The sequence below is a fragment of the Podarcis filfolensis genome, assembly GCF_964270895.1.
Source record: "Podarcis filfolensis genome assembly, chromosome: 3".
NCBI classification, from domain to species: domain Eukaryota; kingdom Metazoa; phylum Chordata; class Lepidosauria; order Squamata; family Lacertidae; genus Podarcis; species Podarcis filfolensis.
The window spans coordinates 8464041-8488450 of record NC_139606.1 but is presented as its reverse complement, the minus strand read 5'-3'; the positions used below and the strand labels follow the sequence as shown (position 1 = coordinate 8488450).

The following is a 24410-nucleotide window of genomic DNA, read 5'->3' as shown; positions in this document are numbered from 1 at the left end:
GCAAAACCCTTACGCAGGTAAATGAAGCAGACAAACGAAAGGTTCTAGGTAAGCAATCTTTAGAAAACCATGAGCATGGTGTGGCCAAAGACTGTGTGCAGACTCATACTTTAGTTGTGGACAAAGACGTTGAGCCTCTATGTAAGGCAGAACTGCTCCCTCCCCAGCTGTTTTGGACTACAACTCCCATCAGCCCCCAAGCTAGCAGAGCCATGCTGGCTGAAGCTGATGCAAGTGGTAATATAAAACAGCTGGAGGGTAGCAAATTGGAGGAAGCTGAGATAAAGGCTCAAGCTGATGGTTGCCTACACTCCAGTGTGAAGGCCACATCACAGCAAAAAGGGTTTCCCTGCCCCTGCTCAGGATTAAGTTCCAGACCTATGGGCTCAGAAAGCCAGTTTCTCATGAAACGTGAAGATATCTGAGCTGGAGTTAGCGGAACTGCTTGGTAAGCAGAACATATCTTCTTATTTTCCTGGAATTGTTGTTGTAGGACAAGACCGCTGTCCCAGGGATCCTGGGCTGTCATTTTCATGCGCAAACAATGTGTATAGATATTTGGCCTTGGTTACGCGAACAGAATGCAGTTTTATGCATGATATAGAAAGATATGACGAGGCCTAAATGTTTTCTTTCCTTAAGAACAAGCGACAGCCTTGGGAGGAAGCTGTTGTGGGCAGAAGCGAGGCTGAGGAAGGTGTGGCTTTGCTTGACCCTCTGCTCCTCTGGTGTTTTCCTACTCCAAATCTCATCTGCTCCCAGCTGATTTCTGCTCCAGGCTGGATTGGTGCATAGCTGTCAACTTACAGATTTGAAAATAAGGGATCAGCAGCCAAAATAAGGGATTTTCAGAGCACAGGTATGTTCGACTTCTGAGCCCCTCCGAGCCAAAGGCAGAAAGCCCAGCCAGCAGCCAAACGAAGCCTCAAGCGGTGGTTCCCACAGCGCAGCAACCCGGCAAAGGGGATGCAGCAAGGAAAACCACCATCGCCTCTCCACTGAGAAGCGCTGAGCAAAGGCGAGTCCCCAGGCAACGCGGCCGATTTGATCGGCACAAGGCATGCAAGATCCACCCCCCCAGTCGTTCTTAGACTCCTTATTGGGTGAGCAATGCAGCCAAGCAACACAGTTGGAGCCTCCCTCTTCCCTGGCTGGCAGGGAGGGAGGGAGGGAGAGGAGCTGCTTCCTTTGAAACCCGGGAAATTTAGGGACATCATCAATAAGGGACAGCAGCGGGACACAGCGCTGGGATAAGGGACTATCCCGCCAAATAAGGGACGGTTGACAGCTATGGGTTGGTGTGCAGAGCAGCTTTGGTTGGGTGATTTGGAGTGGGAACACAGCTGGCAGGGAAAAGGTGAAACACCCTTCTCCCCAACCACTTCTCTTGCAAACCCTCTACCTCCTGAAGGTGCTTTTCCTTACAAAGAGAGAAAGAAAAGACTCCTGTGGCTTCCTTATATCCATATGCTCTCCTTCTTGGAGCTGACAAACATAGCAAGCATGACATTCGCAAGTTGGCCAGTAGCATAGAAAAAGCCTTTCCTGGCAGACTCAAGATACCCTCCTCCAATTCAGTGTTTTGTCATGCCCTCAGTGGAGAGGGGCCTGCTGAGGCACGCCTAGATAATACTAGCTCCCTTGGAAGTAAACAAATGTGCTTATTCTCATATCTTACACAGCTTAAAAGCCAATTATCCAGCAGCTCAGCTGGTACCAACACCTTCATTTTCTCTTGAGATTACATTTTTATCCGGACGTTGCTGCACTTAGCTCTTGTCAGTGACCCATAGATGCTCCTGATGGTAGGCAAGGCGTAAATCCGCTTTCTCAGGGTCTACCCGTTAACATATGGCAAGACTGCTTAATACTGTGGTTGAATGTTGTTGTTTAGTCGTTTAGTCGTGTCCGACACTTCGTGACCCCCTGGACCAGAGCACGCCAGGCACTCCTGTCTTCCACTGCCTCCCGCAGTTTGGTCAAACTCATGCTGGTAACTTCGAGAACACTGTCCAACCATCTCGTCCTCTGTCGTCCCCTTCTCCTTGTGCCTTCCATCTTTCCCAGCATCAGGGTCTTTTCCAGGGAGTCTTCTCTTCTCATGAGGTGGCCAAAGTCTTGGAGCCTCAGCTTTAGGATCTGTCCTTCCAGTGAGCACTCAGGGCTGATTTCAATAAGAATGAATAGGTTTGCTCTTCTTGCAGTCCGTGGGACTCTCAAGAGTCTCCTCCAACACCATAATTCAAAAGGTTGTATACCTGAGGTTAAAGGTACAAGTTCTGGTGGTTGTTCAAAAAAGGAAATTTAAGGGGAGGTGGGTTTTGTTTTTTCCTTTCTTTCCAAAAATAAGCTGCCAGCACTCATATGGGTACAAGCATTCCGGCACAAGATGGCTGCCATAGGCACCAAAAATATGAGTGGTGCATTAAGTTAGCTGCATCTAGACTAAACGTGAGGGCAGCAGGCTAGCTTGGGGGTGCCTAAGGTAAGTTATGTGACCCACATGGCCCTGTCCACTTCCCATCTTTTGGCACCTGCTGCCTGAGATGACCACTTCACTTGGTCACCTGGCAGTTACCTCAGGCGGCAGATGCCGAGGTGCAGGAAGTGGGCAGACCTGGGCCAGCCTGCCGCTCCCTCCTGTCTTATTGTGAGGTGAAGGAGAAGAGGTGTGCTCACCTGCCCAGCCACAGGTGCAGCGGCAACACCAGGAGAAAGATTGGGTGGAAACCAGTATTGATGCACCCTCCTTCTTCCTCCTCCATCTTAGGGGACAGTGATGGTTGCTGAGGCCTGGCAACAGCATCAATATGATCTTGCCTGCAGAGGTTTGTCTTCCTTCTCCCGCACTTCAGCCTTGCCAGGGTTTGGTGTAGCGCTCGCCTTGCAGTTTGGGCCAGCGGCAGTTCAATCTTTGTTCCTGCCTTTCACCATAATGCCCTAAGATGCTCTTCAAACCTATCAGGGTCCTTGCTTTTTTCTCATATGTATATATGTGTGTATGCATGTGTATGTTTGGGGGGGCTGCTTGGTTGGGAGGCGTTGTCTGTTTGAGGGTGGCATTTAATAAAAATAAAAATAAAAATAAAAATAATTTTTTATTTATATCCTGCCCTCCCCAACCGAAGCCGGGCTCAGAGTGGCTAACAACAATATAAGTAACACCGTTTACATAAAATCACAATCAATTAATTGAAATGCATTCTAAAATCAATTCTGTTAGGTTGTGAGTGAACATATCATTTTTTTTTAAAAAAATATTTATTAAAGTTTTAAAGGTTACAGAAAGAAAAGGCAAAAAACACCATTTTAAACAAAAACAATACAACACATCACAATAAAGAAAAAACAAGAATGAGAAAAAGAAAGAAAAAACAAAAAAATAAAATCCATTAAAAAAGCAAAAAAGAAAAATACAGCGAATCTTCCCATAACTTATCTTTCATTAGCTTATTTCCTTGACCTCCTCACACCTCCCTTTTTTGTATTCTAGTTCGATTATCTGTTTCAGCAAATCCTTTCCATCTTTTCAAATTTTTGTCCTGTAATTTATCTTAATATAATGTAACTTTACTTTCCCTCCTTTCACCAATTTACAGTCAGTTTTTCCCAAATCCTTTATAACATTTCTGCTAAAGCCACATGACATCATTCCAACATCCTTCTAACATTCATTAATTTTGCAATGTTTCTGTAAATAGTCTTTGAATTTCTTCCAATCTTCCTCCACCGACTCTTCTCCCTGGTCTCGGATTCTGCCAGTCATTTCCGCCAGTTCCATGTAGTCCATCACCTTCATCTGCCATTCTTCCCGGGTGGGTAGATCTTGTGTCTTCCAGTACTTTGCAATAAGTATTCTTGCTGCTGTTGTGGCATACATAAAGAAAGTTCTATCCTTCTTTGGCACCAATTGGTGGACCATGCCCAGGAGAAAGGCCTCTGGTTTCTTCAGAAAGGTATATTTAAATACCTTTTTCATTTCATTATAGATCATCTCCCAGAAAGTCTTAATCCTTGGGCATGTCCACCAAAGGTGAAAGAATGTACCTTCAGTCTCTTTACATTTCCAACATTTATTATCGGGCAAATGGTAGATTTTTGCAAGCTTGACTAGTGTCATGTACCACCTGTATATCATTTTCATTATATTCTCTCTTAAGGCATTGCATGCCGTGAACTTCATACCTGTGGTCCATAACTGTTCCCAGTCAGCCATCATAATATTATGTCCAACATCTTGTGCCCATTTAATCATAGCAGATTTCACCGTTTCATCCTGAGTATTCCATTTCAACAGCAAGTTATACATTCTTGACAAGTTCTTAATTTTAGGATCTAGCAGTTCTGTTTCCAATTTTGATTTTTCCACCTAGAAGCCAATTTTTTTGTCCAAGTTATATGCCTCCATTATCTGGTAATAATGAACCCAATCTCGCACTCTATTTTTTAATTTTTCAAAACTCTGCAGTTTTAATCTGTCTCCCTCTTGTTCCAAAATTTCCCAATATTTCGGCCATTTGGCCTCCATATTGAGCTTTTTCTGAGCCTTCGCTTCCATTGGTGACAACCACCTTGGGGTTTTATTTTCAAGCAAGTCCTTATATCTTATCCAAACACTGAACAGTGCTTTTCTGACAATATGATTTTTGAACGCTTTATGTGCTTTAACCTTGTCATACCACAGATATGCATGCCACCCAAATACATTGTTAAAACCTTCTAAATCCAGCACGTCAGTGTTTTCAAGAAGCATCCATTCTCTCAGCCAGCAAAAAGCGGCTGATTCATAATAAAGTTTTAAGTCTGGCAGGGCAAATCCACCTCTTTCTTTAGCATTAGTTAATATCTTTAATTTTATTCGAGGCTTCTTGCCCTGCCAGACAAATCTAGAGATATCTCTCTGCCACTTCTTGAAACACTCCATTTTATCCAAAATTTGCAATGTTTGAAACAAAAACAGCATCCTTGGCAATACATTCATTTTTATCACAGCAATTCGGCCTAACAATGATAGCTTCAGGTTTAACCATATTTCTAAATCCTTTTTCACTTCCATCCAACATTTTTCATAGTTATCCTTAAATAAATTCACATTCTTAGCGGTCATGTTAACCCCTAGGTATTTCACTTTCTTAACCAGTGTTAATCCTGTCTCCTTCTGAAACCTCTCTCTCTCAGTCACTGTTAGATTTTTCTCTAAAACCTTAGTTTTCATCTTATTCAACTTAAATCCCGCTACTTGTCCAAATTCTTGGATCAGTTCCAGTACTCTTTTAGTACTAGATTCTGGCTCCTGTAATGTCAATACCAAATCATCGGCAAATGCTTTCAGTTTGTACTGTTTAGCTCCGACTTGTATACCTTTAACCATTTGGTCCCTTCTAATCATATTTAAAAGAACCTCCAGGACCGATATAAAAAGCAATGGAGAGATTGGGCAACCTTGTCGTGTTCCTTTCTCTATCTTAAATTCTTCCGTCACTACATTATTCACAATTAATTTAGCCTTTTGTTCTGAGTAAATTGCACCTATACCATTGCCAAAACCTTGACCAACCCCCATCCCCTGTAAATTCTTCTTCATAAAACTCCAAGAAATATTGTCAAAGGCTTTCTCCGTGTCCACAAATATCAAGACTGCTTTAGTATTAATATTCACTTGTAATTTTTCTAGAATATTAATTATGTTCCTCGTATTGTCAGACAGGTGTCTGCCCGGGAGAAAGCCAGCTTGATCTTTATGAATTCCTTCTACTAGTACCTTTTTTAATCTTTTAGCCAAAATGTCTGCAAAAATTTTATAAGCCACATTAAGCAAAGATATGGGGCGGTAGTTCTTAAGCTGTGTCTTCTCAGACTCTGTTTTCGGTATAAGTGTAATATAAGCTTCCTTCCACGACTCTGGTGCCCTTTTCCCTTCCAATATTTCATTACAAACTTCTTTTAATGGCTGTACTAACCATTCTTTCAAGGATCTATAATATCTTGAGGTCAAACCATCCGGTCCTGGAGATTTGCCTAATTGCATGTTCTGGATGGCCCCTTCTACCTCCTGCTCCGTTATTTTACAGTTCAACATTAGCTTATTTTCTTGAGAGATTTTTTGTAGTCCATTTGTTTTAAAAAATCGGTCAATGTCCATTTCTTTCTGCGTCTCCTGTGTATATAATTGTTTAAACTACCTCTGGAAACACTTCCTGATCTCCACTGGATTCTGTATATTTTTTCCTTCCACTTCCAAGTTTGTAATGGTATTAAGTTTTTGTCTTTTTTTCATTTGCCAAGCCAGCAGTTTTCCGCATTTATTTGCCGATTCAAAGGTCTTTTGTCTCATCTGTTTAATTTTCCATTCTATTTCCTGGTTCATCATTTTCACATATTGAACTTGATATAACTTTATCTCTTTCAGAATCTCCTGCAACTTTGGTTTCACTCTCAATTTCTTCTCTCCTTCCTTTATTTTCTCAAAATCTTATCTTTTTTCTCATTTTGGACTCTCTTTTGAATCGCATTCTGTTGTATCAAAAATCCTCTCATAACCGCTTTGCTTGCGTCCCAAATTACTCTTTTTTCAACAGTGGTGTTCATATTTATCTCAAAATAATCTCTCAAAGTTTTTTGGGCCTTCTTAGACACTTCTTCATTCCTAAACAATGTGTCATTCATCCTCCATCTGAAGGAACCAGTTGGTGTTAGTTTCATTTCCATCTTCACAGCATTGTGGTCGGAGCAGGTTTTAGGGCAGATTTCCACCTTTCTAGTCTTCGGAGCCAGCCCTCTAGTTACCCAAATTTGGTCAATTCTTGTCCATGTCATTTTGGCCTCAGAGAAGAAGGTTCCCTCTCTTCCCAGGGGGTTTTTCATTCTCCAGATGTCAACTAAATCCATATTGTCAGCCATATCAAAGAAAGTTTTTGGTAATCTACCATCCTTAGTAACTACCTGTCTCTGTGCCTTGTCCATATTTGTAGACACCACTCCATTCATATCCCCCATCAAAATCATATTGTAGTCCATATAGTCCATCAGAGTCTCATGTAACTTCTTGAAGAATTCCGATTTTCCCTCATTTGGTGCGTAGATGCCTAATATCAAACATTTCTCTCCTTGTGATTGAATTTCAATTGCCACAAATCTTCCTTGGTCATCTTTAAATAGAAATTTCGGTGATAGGCTCTCCTTTGCATAAAGTACTACTCCTCTTTTTTTAACTTTGTCTGATGAAATAAATTCATGTCCCAGTCTTTTATTACTCAATATTTTCCTGTGTAGCATTATCACATGTGTTTCTTGTAAACAAATCGTGAGTGAACATATCAGACGACACAGCAATTCTTCAACAGCTCTTGTTTATTCACAGGCCAGAACAGAACTGAACTGAAGGGTTCAGCCAGCCTGCTTATATAGAGCTCCACTACAACGCAACTGTACCAATTTTCTAAATCTATCCAATCACTGAACGTCACTTTCAATCCCTTATTTGCATAACTATCTACAGTATCCCCCTGCTGGCCCAGGGTGAGAACTTCAGTACATAACAAATTCATTCTAAAATCAATTCAAAATCAAATTAATGGCAACCGTTGGGCTAGAATTTCCTAGAGTTTCCTTATTTCCTATAAGTGTAGACATATTTACTTTATTTCATGAAATTTAGAATTGTTGAGTTGGAAAGGGCCACAAGCGCCATCTAGTCCAGCCCCCTGCAACGCACAGTGGCGTAGCGTGGGGGGTGCAGGGGGAGCCGGCCGCACCAGGCGCAACATCTGGGGGGGCGCGCGCTCGCACTCGCAGCTCTCTGCCCCTACCTGGCTCCACGGGTTAGGGGGCGCAAATTACTTGCCTTGCCCTGGGTGCTGACAACCCACACTACGCCACTGGCAACACAGGAAACGTTTGCCCAAGGTGGGGATCAAACCCACATCCCTGAGATTGAGTCTCATGCTCTACCGACTAAGCCATTTATACACTGCCTGATTGTAAAAAAAGCAAGGCGGTTTACAAAAGATGAAGCAGTAAAATCGAGAAGAACAAAATACTACCCTGCTTTAAAACCTATGAAAGATGCTAAAACAGATTAAAAGGACCTAAGGTTTCTAAGCATCTGGGTAGGCTTGTTTAAACAGGAATGTTTTAAAAAGGAGGATAGGGAAACACCTGCTTGATCTCAATAGGCAGGGAGTTCCAGAGAGTAGACGGTGCCACACTAAACGGTTGAGTTCTTAAAAATGTGGAACAGGCATTATGTGGCATCTGTAGTTGCGTGGGCACACGTGTAGGGTAAGGCAGTCTCATAGGCAAATTGATCCCAACTTATAAGGGATTGATATACCAACAGTGATACCTTGGACCTGGCTCAGTAGCAAATCGGCAACCAGTTCAGATCAAGCGCAAGGGAAGCCCCACATAGAGCGCATTGCAGTAATCCAGTCTTGATGTTTTGCCTATTTTCTCAGTGTGTATATATGTGCGTCTGAGCATCACCTGTTTTATGTGAAATGGGTATTTTGTGGCGCCCCTGACAGTTTATTATATTTCCAAATGTGTCCCTAGGCCTGGGAAAAGATGGGGAAGCCCTGACCTATGGCCCGCCAGCCAAATCCAGCCAGCCTGCAACCAGGAGGAAGCAGAACGGGGTGAGTGGAATGGGGACTGAGAGAAACAATGGAGAAGGCTGGAGAGGGGGGGAATATATAAAAATAGATGTGTCAATAAATATATAGATATGATTCTGCACAGACAGTTGACTGCGGAGTATTGCTCAGCTTGTTTGTTCTTTGCTCTTTTAGCAAAGCACCATTTCACGGTTGCTTGGCGCCTTCGTCTTCTATCCTTTAGTAATGGGGACGGATTAATTTGGAATCATGGGCCACTGAGCTGAGAGCTCAGGTGTGTCAGAAATCGCAGGTGGCTGGTGCTGACTAGACAGCAACTGAATGCACAATTCTTTGATTAGGCTCCCGGGAATGGAGTAATTAGCAGCGATGAATATACCACAGCTTGCCTTCTACTGCCTCATTAGCTGCGACACCAATGTTACTTTTAAAAGCTTCGGGGAGCGAGGGGGCAAGTGTTAACTTCTCACCCAAGCTATTGGAAAGTTGAAGTTCATGAGGGGAAGAGTGCTGGCGTAAGCATTTTCGGATTTCACCAAACGGGCCTTTGTGGCCGCTGGCATTAGTTGCTACGTAGTGCCTAGGAAGCTCTAAAGCAGGAGTCAGTAAACTTTTTCAGCAGGGGGCCGGTCCACTGTCCCTCAGACCATGTGGGGGGCCGGACTATATTTTGAAGAAAAAAATGAACGAATTCCTATGCCCACAAATAACCCAGAGATGCATTTTAAATAAAAGGACGTATTCTACTCATGTAAAAACATGCTGATTCCTGAACTGTCCGCGGGCCGGATTTAGAAGGCAATTGGGCTGGATCCGGCCCCCGGGCCTTAGTTTGCCTACCCATGCTCTAAAGATAGCTGCGAGCCTCACGATGGCAGACTTTGGTTGGGCTATTAAAAGGATTTAAATGGTAGATAAAGATGTATACTTTAAAAAGTACAGTGGTACCTCGGGTTAAGTACTTAATTTGTTCCGGAGGTCCGTTCTTAACCTGAAGCACCACTTTAGCTAATGGGGCCTCTTGCTGCCGCTGTGCCGCCGGAGCACAATTTCTGTTCTCATCCTGAAGCAAAGTTCTTAACCTGAAGCACTATTTCTGGGTTAGTGGAGTCTGTAACCTGAAGCGTATGTAACCTGAGGTACCACTGTAATGGACTTTAAACATTGAAATCAAAATCAAAACGTTCTTGTATTGCCATTGCCATTGTAGTAAACTTGTTCCCCTAATGTGCATGTGTTAAAACACAAAGCCTGCATTTATCATTTCTTACAATGGAATTAATGACCTTGGGCCCAGTGCATTTGCCAAAATCCGACGCTGGGAAATGTGTGGGCAAAAGGGGGAGTTCATTTTCCCCAGGGTTGGAAAGTCTGGACTGGGAGACTGCCTGCCACTCATACGTCACATATTCAGATGAGAGAGGGAAATGGAAGGTTTTATTTAGGCCTCTCCTCCCACGCCCACCCCCCAAAACCAACCCCAAACAGATAGATAGTTCTGTTCAAAACAATCTAAATGTGGTACATGACGGCATTGGACTTTTCAGCCTGGGAAATTCATGTGCAGTCCGACCTCAATACACAGGTCTCCCGCTTGGATTGGACGAAGCGAGTTAAAACTTTTATATGTAAGGCAAGATCAGGAATTATAGATATGTCACAAAACATCATGCGCTCTCTATATATTTCTGGCCTTGATATTGGGAACCAAGGACAGACATGATACAATTATGCTGTCCCGCAGGCTTCTTAGTTTGACACTGTGAGGATGTTGAGCTAGATGGACTGTTGACCTGAGCAAGTAGGCAATCCTTATGTTCTTAAATTCTTAGTATAATCCACTGAAGACACCTGGGATGATCTCATTCTCCCATTCTATGCTCTCCGACTACTCAAACGCTGCAGTTTGCTCACAGCAAAAACTCTCGCGTTATGGATGTTTTTCTGGAAAGGATCACCCAGTCTTGCTTAGAAGTATTAAATGGGTCTTACCGAATAGTAAGTGTCCCTAGGGTTGCAACTTCAGCCTGTAATTAAACAGTCTTGCTCAGTATCCTTGCCCACATACACACAGAGAGAAACATCAACGTATTGTTTGAAATTAAAATAGAGTGCGTTGTTGATGTTCTTTCAACCTGCATTCATCCCCCTAGATATTTAAATTCACCAGTGGAAGCAAAAAGCTATGGTAGTCAGAGGAAAAAGAAGGCAGTCTCTTTAATAGCTGTGTGGAAGAGCAATTTCAGCAAGTTTCACCTGCTGAAAGAATTCTCTCTATGAAAGATCCCGGAGTAATGTCTATTTTTCACTTGGGGGTTAATGCCAATATTGAGAGGATTTTAATCAGGACTATGGTGAGGTATGTGGTCTAACCTGCAGCTTTTATTTTTTTTTGGGGGGGGAGCCCTACACACGTTAAATGCATTCACATATTTGCCATTAAAAATTACTATTACTATTATTATTAATTATTATTTATACCCTGCCCATCTGGCTGGGTTTCTCCAGCCTCTCTGGGCGGTTTCCAACAAAGTATTAAAATACAGTGGTCTGTTAAACATTAAAAGCTTCCCTAAACAGGGCTGCCTTCAGATGTCTTCTAAAAGTCGGGTGGGAGGGCGTTCCACAGGGCAGGCGCCACCACTGAGAAGGCCCTCTGCCTGGTTCCCTGTTACTTGGCTTCTCATAGTGAGGGAACCGCCAGAAGGCCCTCAGCGCTGGACTCAGTGTCCGGGCAGAACGATGGGGGTGGAGACGCTCCTTCAGATATACTGGACTGAGGCCGTTTAGTGCTTTAAAGGTCAGCACCAACACTTTGAATTGTGCTCAGAAACGTACATGTAGTTTTCTTCTGAGAGCTCTGTCAAGGGAGGACTATATGACCCCATTACCAACGCATTCTGTAGCCTGAATGTAGAACACCAAAGTTCTCCACACAACACACAGACTTCTTCTCCTTTCCCTCTCTGAGGTCCACTGAAACCCTCTTAACCACAAGTGGCTGGGGCAACCCAGCTAGATGGGTGGGGTATAAATAATAAAATTATTTGTTGTTTAGTCGTTTAGTCGTGTCCGACTCTTCATTACCCCATGGACCAGAGCACACCAGGCACTCCTGTCTTCCACTGCCTCCCGCAGTTTGGTCAAACTCATGCTGGTAGCTTCGAGAACTCTGTCCAACCATCTCATCCTCTGTCGTCCCCTTCTCCTTGTGCCCTCCTTCTTTCCCAACATCAGGGTCTTTTCCAGGGAGTCTTCTCTTCTCATGAGGTGGTCAAAGTCTTGGAGCCTCAGCTTCAGGATCTGTCCTTCCAGTGAGCACTCAGGGCTGATTTCCTTCAGAATGGATAGGTTTGATCTTCTTGCAGTCCATGGGACTCTCAAGAGTCTCCTCCAGCACTAGAATTCAAAAGCATCAATTCTTTGGCGATCAGCCTTCTTTATGGTCCAGCTTTCACTTCCATATTAATTGTTATTATAAGAGACAGAATCTGACCTAACTGGAGCCCATCACATCCTGAAGCAACTATAAAAGAATCATCCCAACTCAACCCATTCCGACTCAGTAAGACAAAAAGGAAGAAAGCTCTCGCCTACCTCTCAGCTTGTTCTTCCCGACAGCCCCCCAACCTGTCAGCACCCTTAGGCACCCGTCTCTAGGCGGCAAGACCCTTCTGCAAGTCTCCTGGGCCCAGAGGAGCTGGTATAGCTGTGTTATCCCCTTGGCTGCCTTCCAGAGTAAACAGAAAAGTGCCCATCAGCAGCACGAGAAACCGCTGTTATAGCTGCAGTTTTGGAGCTGCTGTGAGCCTGTGCATGTTTACTCAGAAGCAAGCTCCACAGAGTTCAGCGAAACCCGCTTCCAAGCAAGGGAGCGCACATCTCCAGCCTTGGAGGCGATGGCGGCCTATCTCCAAAACAGCTGTTCCCGTGGTATACTGCATGCCCTTAATCATTCCCAGAAACAGCAGCACTCTGCTTCGACTAGAGACAAGGTGGAATTTTATTTGGTAACGACTGTGAGTAAAATTAACCAAGATAATTACGGGGTTGCAGCTGAAGGCCAAGCCGCCACTCATAGCACACAGAAATGTAACGCAGCCACCACAAGCCCAGGGATCACGTGAATCAGCACTAAGGGATCCTTGTTCGCTTAGCACACGCTTGCCAACCTCAGTAGAAGGTTTAGAGCATAAGGGAGGGATGTGTGTGAATCTAGCAATTGTCTTTGTCTGCCCCAGCTGTTGTGGCTTCGGCAGGCACCTATATTTTTATATTTCTGCCAGCAGTTGTTAATCTCTCCTCAGTTCCTGAGCAGGAAAAGCTTTTTTAGGCTTCCCCACCCCTAAATCGGGTTCTGGTGATGAAAAGAGCTCTATAATCTGAAAGAGAGGCTTAGCATTGCAGGTATCTTAGCGAACCAAAACCTGGTCTCTTGCAAAATGTTGCTTAGACACAGCTTGCTTTTGTTTAATTATAGCTTGCTAACTTTTAAGATCTCATGTCTGAGTTTCCGTTTTTTTCCTTTTTTTAAATCCAAGACAAGTTGCAGAACGAGATAAATATCTCCACTTAAAGGGCTTGTTGAAAAGGGAAGGCCTTCGCTAGGCACCAAAAAGACAATAAATACCAAAGTCTTTTTTGATCCTAGAATGCCTTTTGGAGTAGCTGTATAGGACACCCCTCCAATAAACTATCAGTAAACACTGGTCAATCCTCTTTGGACAAAATTCCTCCTGAGTTTCATAGTGTTGTGAGTTGTGATAGGGAGGAAGTAGGCTGTATGCGAGATCTTTCTTAACCCCTGGATCCAGCAAGTGTTAAAATATAATCCAGACTAGCTTCCTTTGCTGAGATGATACATATTGTTATCTGGCCAAATTCTCCAAATTTTGCAATGCAGTTCTTCAACCAAAAACTGTGTGTGTGTGTGTGTGTGTGTGTGTGTGTGTGTGCGCGCGCGCGCGTGCGCACACACACACACACACACACACACACAAAAAGGACATATTTATCCATTATATATTATTATTATCCAAAAGCTTGATAAGTAAACAATTTAGACTGAGCATTCTAGCTACACTGCCTTAGTCAATATCAGCCTTCTGCCTTCATTCCATTCCTATCACGGCCACCTGAGGTCCGTGGCTATCTTGCTTGGTTTAACAGGCCCACAGCTTTTAAGTCTTGTATAAGCCATAATAAACTAGCATTTTTGCATGCCTGGAATGCAGCGGAAGAGTACGGATGCCAGATAAACAGGATAATGTACTCTCACTGCCCCCACCCCAGATGAAGAAGCAAGCACCAGTGAGATTTTCAAAGAGTCTGGCATCAAGTAGATGCTAGTTAAAAGTCATTGGGTTGTGAAGGGGACGGTGGTATTTCACAGGGAACCAGCTAAACACCATTCTATAAAGCAGGGGTCAGCAAACTTTTTCAGCAGGGGGCCGGTCCACTGTCCCTCAGACCTTGTGGGGGGCTGGACTATTTTTTTGGGGGGGATGAACAAATTCCTATGCCCCACAAATAACCCAGAGATGCATTTTAAATGAAAGGACACATTCTTCTCATGTAAAAACACGCTGATTCCCGGACTGTCCGTGAGCCGGATTTAGAAGGCGATTGGGCCAGATCCGCTTAGTTTTCCTACCCATGCTCTAAATAAAGAGACAGCGAAGAGCCACAGGATAAAAGTTGTCACCCTTTAGTTCCTAAGAAATATCTGTCACCCTTTACCCCTAATAAATATTGTTTCCCTTGTTATGTACTGAAGTTCCACCCTGGGCCAGCAGGGGGATACTGTGGATAGTTCAGATCCACATATGCAAATAAGGGATCGAAAGTGACATTCAGTGATTGGATAGTTACAGAAAGTTGTTACAGTTACGTTGTACTGGAGCTCTATATAAGCAGGCTGACTGAACCCTTCAGTTCAGTTCAGTTCTGTTCTGGCCTGTGAATAAACAAGAGCTGTTTGAAGAATCACTGGTGGCAGACATTAAATAGTGTTGTTTTTTTCTTCTTGTACAGCCAGTGACCATTTTGCAGGGAGTTGTGTTCTTGACCTCCGCACGCACTGGCAGAGCATGTATAAGCCCATTTCGCCTCCTTTTCCGGGGGGCATGGTCACGTGCCAATTGGACTTGCCTACAATGGTTGTTGCCTGCAGTGATGGGGGCGCTGAACCCATTCAGTGTCTGCCCTACCTCTCTTGCTGGTGTAAAACCCCTAAAAGGAAAATATATCTTACCTGTACTAAAACAAGATCTGAAACGATTATCATTTTCGTTCAACTGAATATTAGTGAGTTGGTGTTGCACTGAAAGTGGTGTCAATAGCATTCTGCTCTGTTTGCTGTTTGATTTTCACACACTCCTTGGCTGATTTGCCTCCTGGGTTGCTGTAAGCTATGTGCTTTAAGCTGCACTAATTACCCGCTTTGAAATTTGTGTTCCTTTTCCACCTCTGCAAACTACTTAACTGCTTTTAGGTACTGTTTACATTTTGAGTACTGTATCCTCTTAGTTAAGTAGCTTATTAAGCTATCATTTTTTCCAAAGACCATCTCTTCATTTAGGCTCTGCTGATTTCACTTTCTTTGCCAGTTTAATTTTAGCTGTCCACTTTGTTCTGGTATATTGGGAGAGAGGCAGTTGCTGATTTGGAGAAACCTACTAAATTAGGAGGGACTTCACATCTTTATGGTTCCTGCACATTGATTACATTTGCCACTGAAGTAAGAAGTAACCACAGACCTCAGGAAGGACAGTCCTATCCATCATAGCCCCGTGAGCATTTCTTTGATGAGGGAGGCACCAGGGCCCGCCCAAGACATTTTGGCACCTGAGGCGAACCACAAAATGGTGCCCCTACCCGCTAGGGGAAAAGGGGTGAGTGAAGATCTACATGAGGAACAAGGGAGGAAAATAAAGATCTACATTAGGAACAAAGATGGCGGACCAGCAGCACCTCCTATTGGCCAAGAGGTCACTATAGAGGAGGCCTGGGCGGGGGCTGCCAAGGCGGTGGCATATCCACGATGGAGAAAACAATAATTTCATAAAATTGCATCATTTTGATGATCCATTTTCTTTTGAGCCTATGGCGTAGCTAGCGAAACTGAAAAGGCCCATGCCTGCCTGCTTTTTACAGTACAGAACTAGCTTCCATTAGGTACTGTATGTGGCGAATGTTCATTCCAGAACACTGGAAAGAATAAACTGTTAGAATCTATGGTGGCCACTGTATGCCTGGAAAGAGAATCGGTTGGGCATGGCAATTGTGATTAATCTTGAATTGTTTTGTAGACAGATGAAAGAGGATACAGTGGTACCTCGGGTTACATACGCTTCAGGTTCATACGCTTCAGGTTACAGACTCCGCTAACCCAGAAATAGTGCTTCAGGTTAAGAACTTTGCTTCAGGATGAGAACAGAAATCGTGCTCCAGCGGCGCGGTGGCAGCAGGAGGCCCCATTAGCTAAAGTGGTGCTTCAGGTTAAGAGCAGTTTCAGGTTAAAAACGGACCTCCGGAACGAATTCCCGAGGTACCACTGTATGGGAAGGCATTTGATGATTAGGGAATCAAAGTCTTAATAATGAAAGAAACTGAAAAATGGTTTATATGTAATCACATGGTATTATAATGAGGGCTGATCTGAAGAGCCAATTTTTTATTGGTTCAGGATGATGGCATGTATTAAGATTGCTGTGAATGGTGAATAGAAATCACGTGTGCAGTCTGGAAGCGTATAAAAAACATTGCTTCGGGTGTGGTTCTTTATTTTTGAGGCTGTCCCTATAAGCATTTGTATTTCAACAAGGGCCTCTCACTTCACTTGGAGCCTGCATCCTTTTGGGTTCCTGGGAAGGATACCGCCAATCTAGGAACCTTTTTAATTTTCCCCATTGCTTCTGGCAATGCCACCCCTGTGGATCTTGCCCCCCGAAGCAGTTACTTCACCTTGCCGCCTCCTCCCCTCATGGCTGGGCCGGCCCTGGGAGGCCCTCTCATCTCCACATATTCCGGGGATTTTTATTTATTATATTCAAAATGTATATGATGCCTATTCAAACAAAAGGGGGTATTCTACTAGATAGCTCTGCTTGCAGTAGGACTTTTGGCTGTGCAAGGGGAACTTCCCTTCCCTCCACTGGTTGTCTCCTAAATTTATTCTGGGTTTTCCTTCAACTCTCTTTCCAAATGTGTTTTCTTACTCTACTAAGTTGTTTTCATTCCCTTATTTTATTATCTCACGTTGTAATATCTACTGCGGAGTTGGATTTGGGGAGTGGATTTGGGGAGAGGGCAGGGAGCACATAGGAAGAGCAGAGGGAGGGGAACTTTCAATGCACAAGCAAAATTCTTGCATTATTGGGTTTATTTAGTTTGATGTAGCCCAAGATCTCCAAGTGGTTTACAAAATACAATGCAATTCATTAAAAAAAAAGATTCATTTTTTAAAAAACCCCAATAAAAGCAAACATTAAAGACAAGTTACATACAAAATACAACATAAAACTTATCTGTTTAAAAACAATACTAAAATCAAATGTTAAAATTGCATGCTAAGATTAAATGCCTGAGAGACCTTGACAAGTATAGCATCTAGATCAAGGGAAGTAATAGTGCCACTGTATTCTGCTCTGGTCAGACCTCACCTGGAGTACTGTGTCCAGTTCTGGGCACCACAGTTCAAGAAGGACACTGACAAACTGGAACGTGTCCAGAGGAGGGCAACCAAAATGGTCAAAGGCCTGGAAACAATGCCTTATGAGGAACAGCTAAGGGAGCTGGGCATGTTTAGCCTCGAGAAGAGGAGTTTAAGGGGTGATATGATAGCCATGTTCAAATATATAAAAGGATGTCACATAGAGGAGGGAGAAAGGTTGTTTTCTGCTGCTCCAGAGAAGCGGACACGGAGCAATGGTTCCAAACTACAAGAAAGAAGATTCCACCTAAACATTAGGAAGAACTTCCTGACAGTAAGAGCTGTTCGACAGTGGAGTTTGCTGCCAAGGAGTGTGGTGGAGTCTCCTTCTTTGGAGGTCTTTAAGCAGAGGCTTGACAACCATATGTCAGGAGTGCTCTGATGGTGTTTCCTGCTTGGCAGGGGGTTGGACTCGATGGCCCTTGTGGTCTCTTCCAACTCTATGATTCTATGATTCTAAGTTCCAGAATCCAGCATTAGGCTTCCCTATAAGATTTGATTTTTATTTATATTTATATAATGCTTTTGAAGGCAGAAAACTTTGCTTGTTGCGTTTACAGACACAATGCAATTCATTTCTTTAAAAAAAAAAACCACACACCCAGCAAACCAGCATTTAAACATTCACATGTGTGCAGCCAAGTCTCACAGTCAATTTCACTAAATTGCAGCCTATAAACCTGGCTCTGGGCCATTGGTCTGCCTCCAGTTTTGTCCGATCTTGCAACTGTTTCTGAGAAGTACAGGCAAGCTAGTAAGGAAACAGGACAGCTCTGCCCGGATGCCGCCGCCTCCAAGTATACAGTTCCAGTCAGTGAGAGTTTAAGCCTCCCACAAGACTCTTTGGTGCTCTCATTGCCTTGGAGAATGATGGCGCTTCCATTTTTGAGTGGGATTCAATCATATACTGGCAAATTCAGTTTGTGCGATTATATAGGATTAGGAGGTCTTGTACAGTGAACCCACTTATAAAGATAAGAATCTAAAAAGAAGACAGGACACTATTTATGGAAAAATATTACAGCAAGAAAAGAATCGTAACAGGCTGACAAAAAATACTCAGCAGTAGATATTACAACGTGAGATAATAATATAAGGTAATGAAAACAACTTAGTAGAGTAAGAAAATGCAGTTGGAAAGAGAGTAAGGTAAAGGTAAAGGGACCCCTGACCATTAGGTCCAGTCGTGGCCGACTCTGGGGTTGTGGCACTCACCTCGCTTTATTGGCTGAGGGAGCCGGCGTACAGCTTCTGGGTCATGTGGCCAGCATGACTAAGCCGCTTCTGGTGAACCAGAGCAGCGCACGGAAACACCGTTTACCTTCCCGCTGGAGCGGTACCTATTTATCTACTTGCACTTTGACGTGCTTTCAAACTGCTAGGTTGGCAGGAGCAGGGACCGAGCAATGGGAGCTCACCCCGTCGCGGGGATTCGAACCGCTGAACTTCTGATCAGCAAGTCCTAGGCTCTGTGCTTTAACCCACAGCGCCACCCGCGTCCCTTTGGAAAGAGAGTACGTAGATAGAAAACCATAGAAAGAGTGGAATGGGAGTAAAAGTTAAGATATAAAAGAGTTAAATAAGTCAGAGGAGTGAGTTAGATTACCGTTATTAATTCATTCTCACTCTCTCCCCATAGAGGGGGCAAACAGTAAAGAGGGAGGTAAGCAGCCTGGGTCCCATAGGAGTCCGGGAGCCCCATTCTCTGTTCAGATTACTTGATGGAGGAATAGTGGCTGCCATAAGTTCAGCTTTAAAAGCTAGGAACTTTAAGGTTTTTTTAGACGTGTAGAACTCACTACACAAGTGTTCCAAGATCCAGTTACCTGGATTATCTGAAATATCCCCAAATTTGGCGGTCAAGTGTGTAGAGCTGCTGTGCATTAAGAAAATGTTAGCCCCCCAGATCTTAAACTTAAAGTGTGAATGTATCATCTGCCCACCTAGAAGCCAGTTCCCCAAATCCATCCCATTCTAACATGACCCCCAAACCCTAGACATACTATACATATGCAGGCAGGTTTGACTTAGTGCTCTGTAAATTCCTACTGAGTTATGCAGGACAAAGTAGAATAATAATAATAATAAAATATTTATTTATTTATTTATTCATTCATTCATTCATTCATTCATTCATACATACATACACTGCCCATCTGGCTGAGTCTCCCCAGCCACTCTGGGCGGCTCCCAATCAAATGTTAAAAACGGTACAGTATTAAATATTAAAAACTTCCCTAAACAGGGCTGCCTTCAGATGTCTTTTAAAGATAGGATAGCTGCTTATTTCCTTCACATCTGAAGGAAGGGCGTTCCACAGGGCGGGTGCCACTACCAAGAAGGCCCTCTGTCTGGTTCCCTGTAACCTCACTTCTCGCAATGAGGGAACCGCCAGAAGGCCCTCGGCGCTGGATCTCAGTGTCCGGGCTGAACGATGGGGGTGGAGACGCTCCTTCAGGTATACAGGACCGAGGCCGTTTAGGGCTTTAAATGTCAGCACCAACACTTTGAATTGTGCTCTGAAGGCCTCCAACCAGTGGGGAAATTTATTTTGTGCTGTAAATGGCCACCCATTCATTTCTGTGAGAAAGGGGTAAAACGCTGCACTTGGGGGCAATAGGGTGGTAGTCATCTTCCCTGGAGAACGGTCGTGCTGCTTAAGAAACCCTGCTGCAAGCATGGAACTGTGCTCACCTGTCAAAATTGGCCCATGGTGCGTTGGGGGTGAAGGCTTTGACCAACAGGCTAGTTCCCCACCACTGAGATACACGCTTCTACCACCTTGTGCAGAGTCTCATCATCAACAGAGCGTCTGCTACATACACACGTCTTTAGGTTGGGTTGTCCTTGCCTTCCCCTGCCCGATAGATGTTTGATTTTCTCTTGCTTTAATGCTCTCCATTGGAGGATATAAGATAAAGGTAAAGGGACCCCTGACCATTAGCTCCAGTCGTGACCGACTCTGGGGTTGCGGCACTTATCTCGCTTTATTGGCTGAGGGAGCTGGCATACAGCTTCCGAGTGGCCAGCATGACTAAGCCGCTTCTGGCGAACCAGAGCAGCGCACGGAAACGCCATTTACCTTCCCGCCAGAGCGGTACCTATTTATCTACTTGCACTTTGACGTGCTTTCAAACTGCTAGGTTGGCAGGAGCAGGGACCGAGCAATGGGAGCTCACCCAGTTGCGGGGATTCGAACCGCTGACCTTCTGATCAGCAAGTCCTAGGCTCTGTGGTTTAACCCAGAGCGCCACCCGCGTCCCGGAGGATATAATAGAGTTATAATCGCAATAAAGGTCAAAAGAAAGTGCTGCCCAGTTATCTCACCCGGGTTGACACACACAGACCAAAGAAAGTGATCAAAAGAAACAGAATAATGAAGCCAGGCAAATGGCCTAGAACATGGGTTGGCAAACTAAGGCCTGGGGGGCCGGATCCGGCCCAATCACCTTGTAAATCCAGCCTGCGGGCGGTCCGGGAATCAGTGTGCTTTTACATGAGTAGAATGTGTGCTTTTATTTAAAATGCATCTCTGGGTTATTTGTGGGGCATAGGAATTTGTTCATTCTCCCCCCCCCCAAAAAAAATTATAGTCCAGGCCCCCGCAAGGTCTGAGGAACAGTGGACCGGCCCCCTGCTAAAAAAGTTTGCTGACCCCTGGCCTAGAAGCTGTGTAGAACAAACAACTGCCCCAAACACAGCCAGGATATTCTGAAATGTCACAAGTCTAGATCCATCGCAATACAATGATTTTTTGCCTTCTGGAATATATATTTGCAATTCATGCATTTTCTAATAATAGTAATAATAATAATAATAATAATAATCTTTTTTTAAAAAAAGAAAATTATAAGAAAATTTAAGTAGCCTACCTATCTATTTTAATTTGTTATGATTAGGTTTACTATGGAATTTCTCTTGACTGGTTTAGAAGAGGAAAGGGTGTGGAAATATAAGGACTGCTGCTGTGCCTCCAATGTTTTTTTTGACCCGCAAATCTTTTATTTTCCATTTCATCACGCTGCGTCCATAGATATGCATCAGATATGACCCATTTACTTATCATACCAGAGAGACCTGGTATCTTTAAACGCAGACTAAGCCCACATTTGTTTTTTTCTCTTTCGGCATAGCACAAATGTTAGCATTTTAAAAGTTAACGGTATAGGTCCCGCCCTCTCAGTGGCTGCTCTGCAGTTTGCAGACATCGTTACAGCCCAAGGAACCAACATGTTTGTAAAGGACAAATCCCAGAAGCGTCAGGAATTCTTTGCCAATATAAATCCATTGCCCTCCTTCCTCCAATAATAAATGCCTTCCCATTTATGCAGACAGTGGCAAGCAGTGCCACAGGTGTCGATGCAGCTGCTCAGACATAGGAGAGCAAATCTAAGCTTTCCACATCAGCCCCGAAAGTAGCAGCTGGTGGGGTCGTGCAGGTATATAATAATAATAATAATAATAATAATAATAATAATAATAATAATAAATTTATTATTTATACCCCGCCCATCTGGCTGGTTTTCCCCAGCCACTCTGAGCGGCTTCCAACAGAACACTAAAATACAATAACCTATTAAACGCTTCCCTAAACAGGGCTGCCTTCAGATGCCTTCTAAAAGTTTGTTGTTGTTTTTTTAAAGAAATATTTATTAAGATTTTACAAAAACACATAATAATAAAAAATAAAAAATAAGTAAAACATACAGAAACAACAAGACAAATTAAAAACAATTATTTTTCATAACACAAAACTCATTAGCTTGTTTCTTTGACTTCCTCACACCTCCCCTTCTTGTATTCCCATTTAAATAATCAAATCAGCAAATCCTTACCCTCTTTCCTTTATCTTATCTCTATAACTTAACATTTTATAACTCAGTATTTTCATCCATTATCAATTCATTTTTGCATATTCTTATTAACTTTGTTGCTAATACCACTTATTTCCAATCCAACATCATTTTAATTATGTTTTTACCTATTTATACCCTTTTTCCATATTCTTAAAGCATTACAGCTGGAAACCACTTAATTTCTATCCAACATCATTCTAACATTCATTAATTTTACAGTATTTCTGTAGATAGTCTTTAAATTTCTTCCAATCCTCTTCCACCGACTCTTCTCCCTGGTCTCGGATTCTGCCAGTCATTTCTGCCAATCCCATATAGTCCATCACCATCTGCCATTCTTCCAGAGTGGGTAGCTCTTGTGTCTTCCAATACTTTGCAATAAGTATTCTTGCTGCTGTTGTAGCGTACATAAAAAAAGTTCTATCCTTCTTTGGCACCAATTGGCCAACAATGCCCAGAAGGAAGGCCTCTGGTTTCTTCAGGAAGGTATATTTAAATACCTTTTTCATTTCATTATATATCATCTCCCAGAAAGCCTTGATTCTTGGGCACATCCACCAAAGGTGAAAGAATGTACCTTTAGTTTCTTTACATTTCCAACATTTATTATCGGGCAAATGATATATTTTTGCAAGCTTGACTGGGGTCATGTACCACCTGTATATCATTTTCATAATATTCTCTCTTAAGGCATTACATGCCGTAAATTTCATACCTGTGGTCCACAACTGTTCCCAGTCAGCAAACATAATGTTATGTCCAACATCTTGTGCCCATTTAATCATAGCAGATTTCACCGTTTCATCCTGTGTATTCCATTTCAACAGCAAGTTATACATCCTTGACAAAATCTTAGTTTTGGGTTCTAACAGTTCTGTTTCTAATTTTGATTTTTCCACCTGGAAGCCAATTTTCTTGTCCAAATTATATGCAGATGTCTTCTAAAAGTTTGGTAGTTATTTTTCTCTTTGACATCTGGTGGGAGGGCGTTCCACAGGGCAGGTGCCACTACCAAGAAGGCCCTTTGCCTGGTTCCCTGTAACTTGGCTTCTCGCAGCGAGGGAACCGCCAGAAGGCCCTCAGCGCTGGACCTCAGTGTCCGGGCAGAACAATAGAAGTGGAGACGCTCCTTCAGGTATACTGGACCGAGGCCGTTTAGGGCTTTAAAGGTCAACACCAACACTTTGAATTGTGCTCGGAAATGTACTGGGAGCCAGTGTAGGTCTTTCAAGGCTGGTGTTATATGGTCTCGGCGGCCGCTCCCAGTCACCAGTCTAACTGCTGCATTCTGGATTAGTTGTAGTTTCCGGGTCACCTTCAAAGGTAGCCCCACACAGAGCGCATTGCAGTAGTTGAAGCGGGAGAAAACCAGAGCATGCACCACTCTGGCGCGACAGTCTGCGGGCAGGTAGGGTCTCAGCCTGCGTACCAGGTGGACCTGATAAACATCTGCCCTGGACACAGGTAGGCCAGTAATGGTCATCTGTCTTCCAAACACCAAGCATTACTGCCAGTTCCTGAGTGGGAGGGGTGGAAAGGCGGGTGAGTACTGCCACACTACTTTAAAAGGCTTGTTAAAAGGAATATATTCTGTAGGTGCCGAAAAAGCGGCAGAAACGGGACTTATCTAATATTTAACGAAAGGGAATTCCAAAGGGTAGGGGCCACAACACAAAAGGCCCTGCTCCGTGTTGTGTGGAACACACCTCCTGATAAGATGGCGTCTGCAGGAGCCCTCTCATACATAGTGCTATAGAATGGTAGAATTGTAGAGTTGAAGTGGACCCTGAGGGTCAACCCCCTGCAATGTGCAACAATTGCAATGCTCAAACCCACCACCCCTAGATGAAGAGTCTCGTGCTATACCAACTGAGCTATCCTGAGGTCCATAATGACTGATTAGGTATATAAAGGGTGATATGATCTCTTAGCTATCCTGATCCCAAGCTGTGTTTGCCTTTTGATGTTTTATCTATCAAAAGCATGCGTTTATATACATATATTTCACTTGGGTTTGTGACTGGGGGTCAAGAACAGGCCTAGTTCCTCCTGCTATCTATGTTCTGCAATTAGCTCCAAGCAATAACCCAAAATATGAATATTTATTACAGTTTCCAGTGGCCAGACAACATGAACTTTCATTTTCCATTTTGAGGGAGGGAGGCAGAAACCCACACTATGCAACAAAGCAAAAATGTGTTAAATGGTCTGCACTAGCTGACCATT

At 43.5% G+C, this 24410-nt stretch overlaps 1 protein-coding gene across 1 annotated transcript in view; it reads left to right on the top strand.

The window, feature by feature from the left end:
- Window positions 1-9400, top strand: part of COG6 (component of oligomeric golgi complex 6) — a 74682-nt gene extending 65282 nt beyond the window's left edge. Inside the window, exon 20 of the mRNA XM_083606532.1 lies at window positions 8554-9400. The gene's annotated coding sequence lies outside the window, so the exon portion shown is untranslated. The remainder of the gene's footprint in view (window positions 1-8553) is intronic.
- Window positions 9401-24410: the final 15010 nt, after the last annotated feature.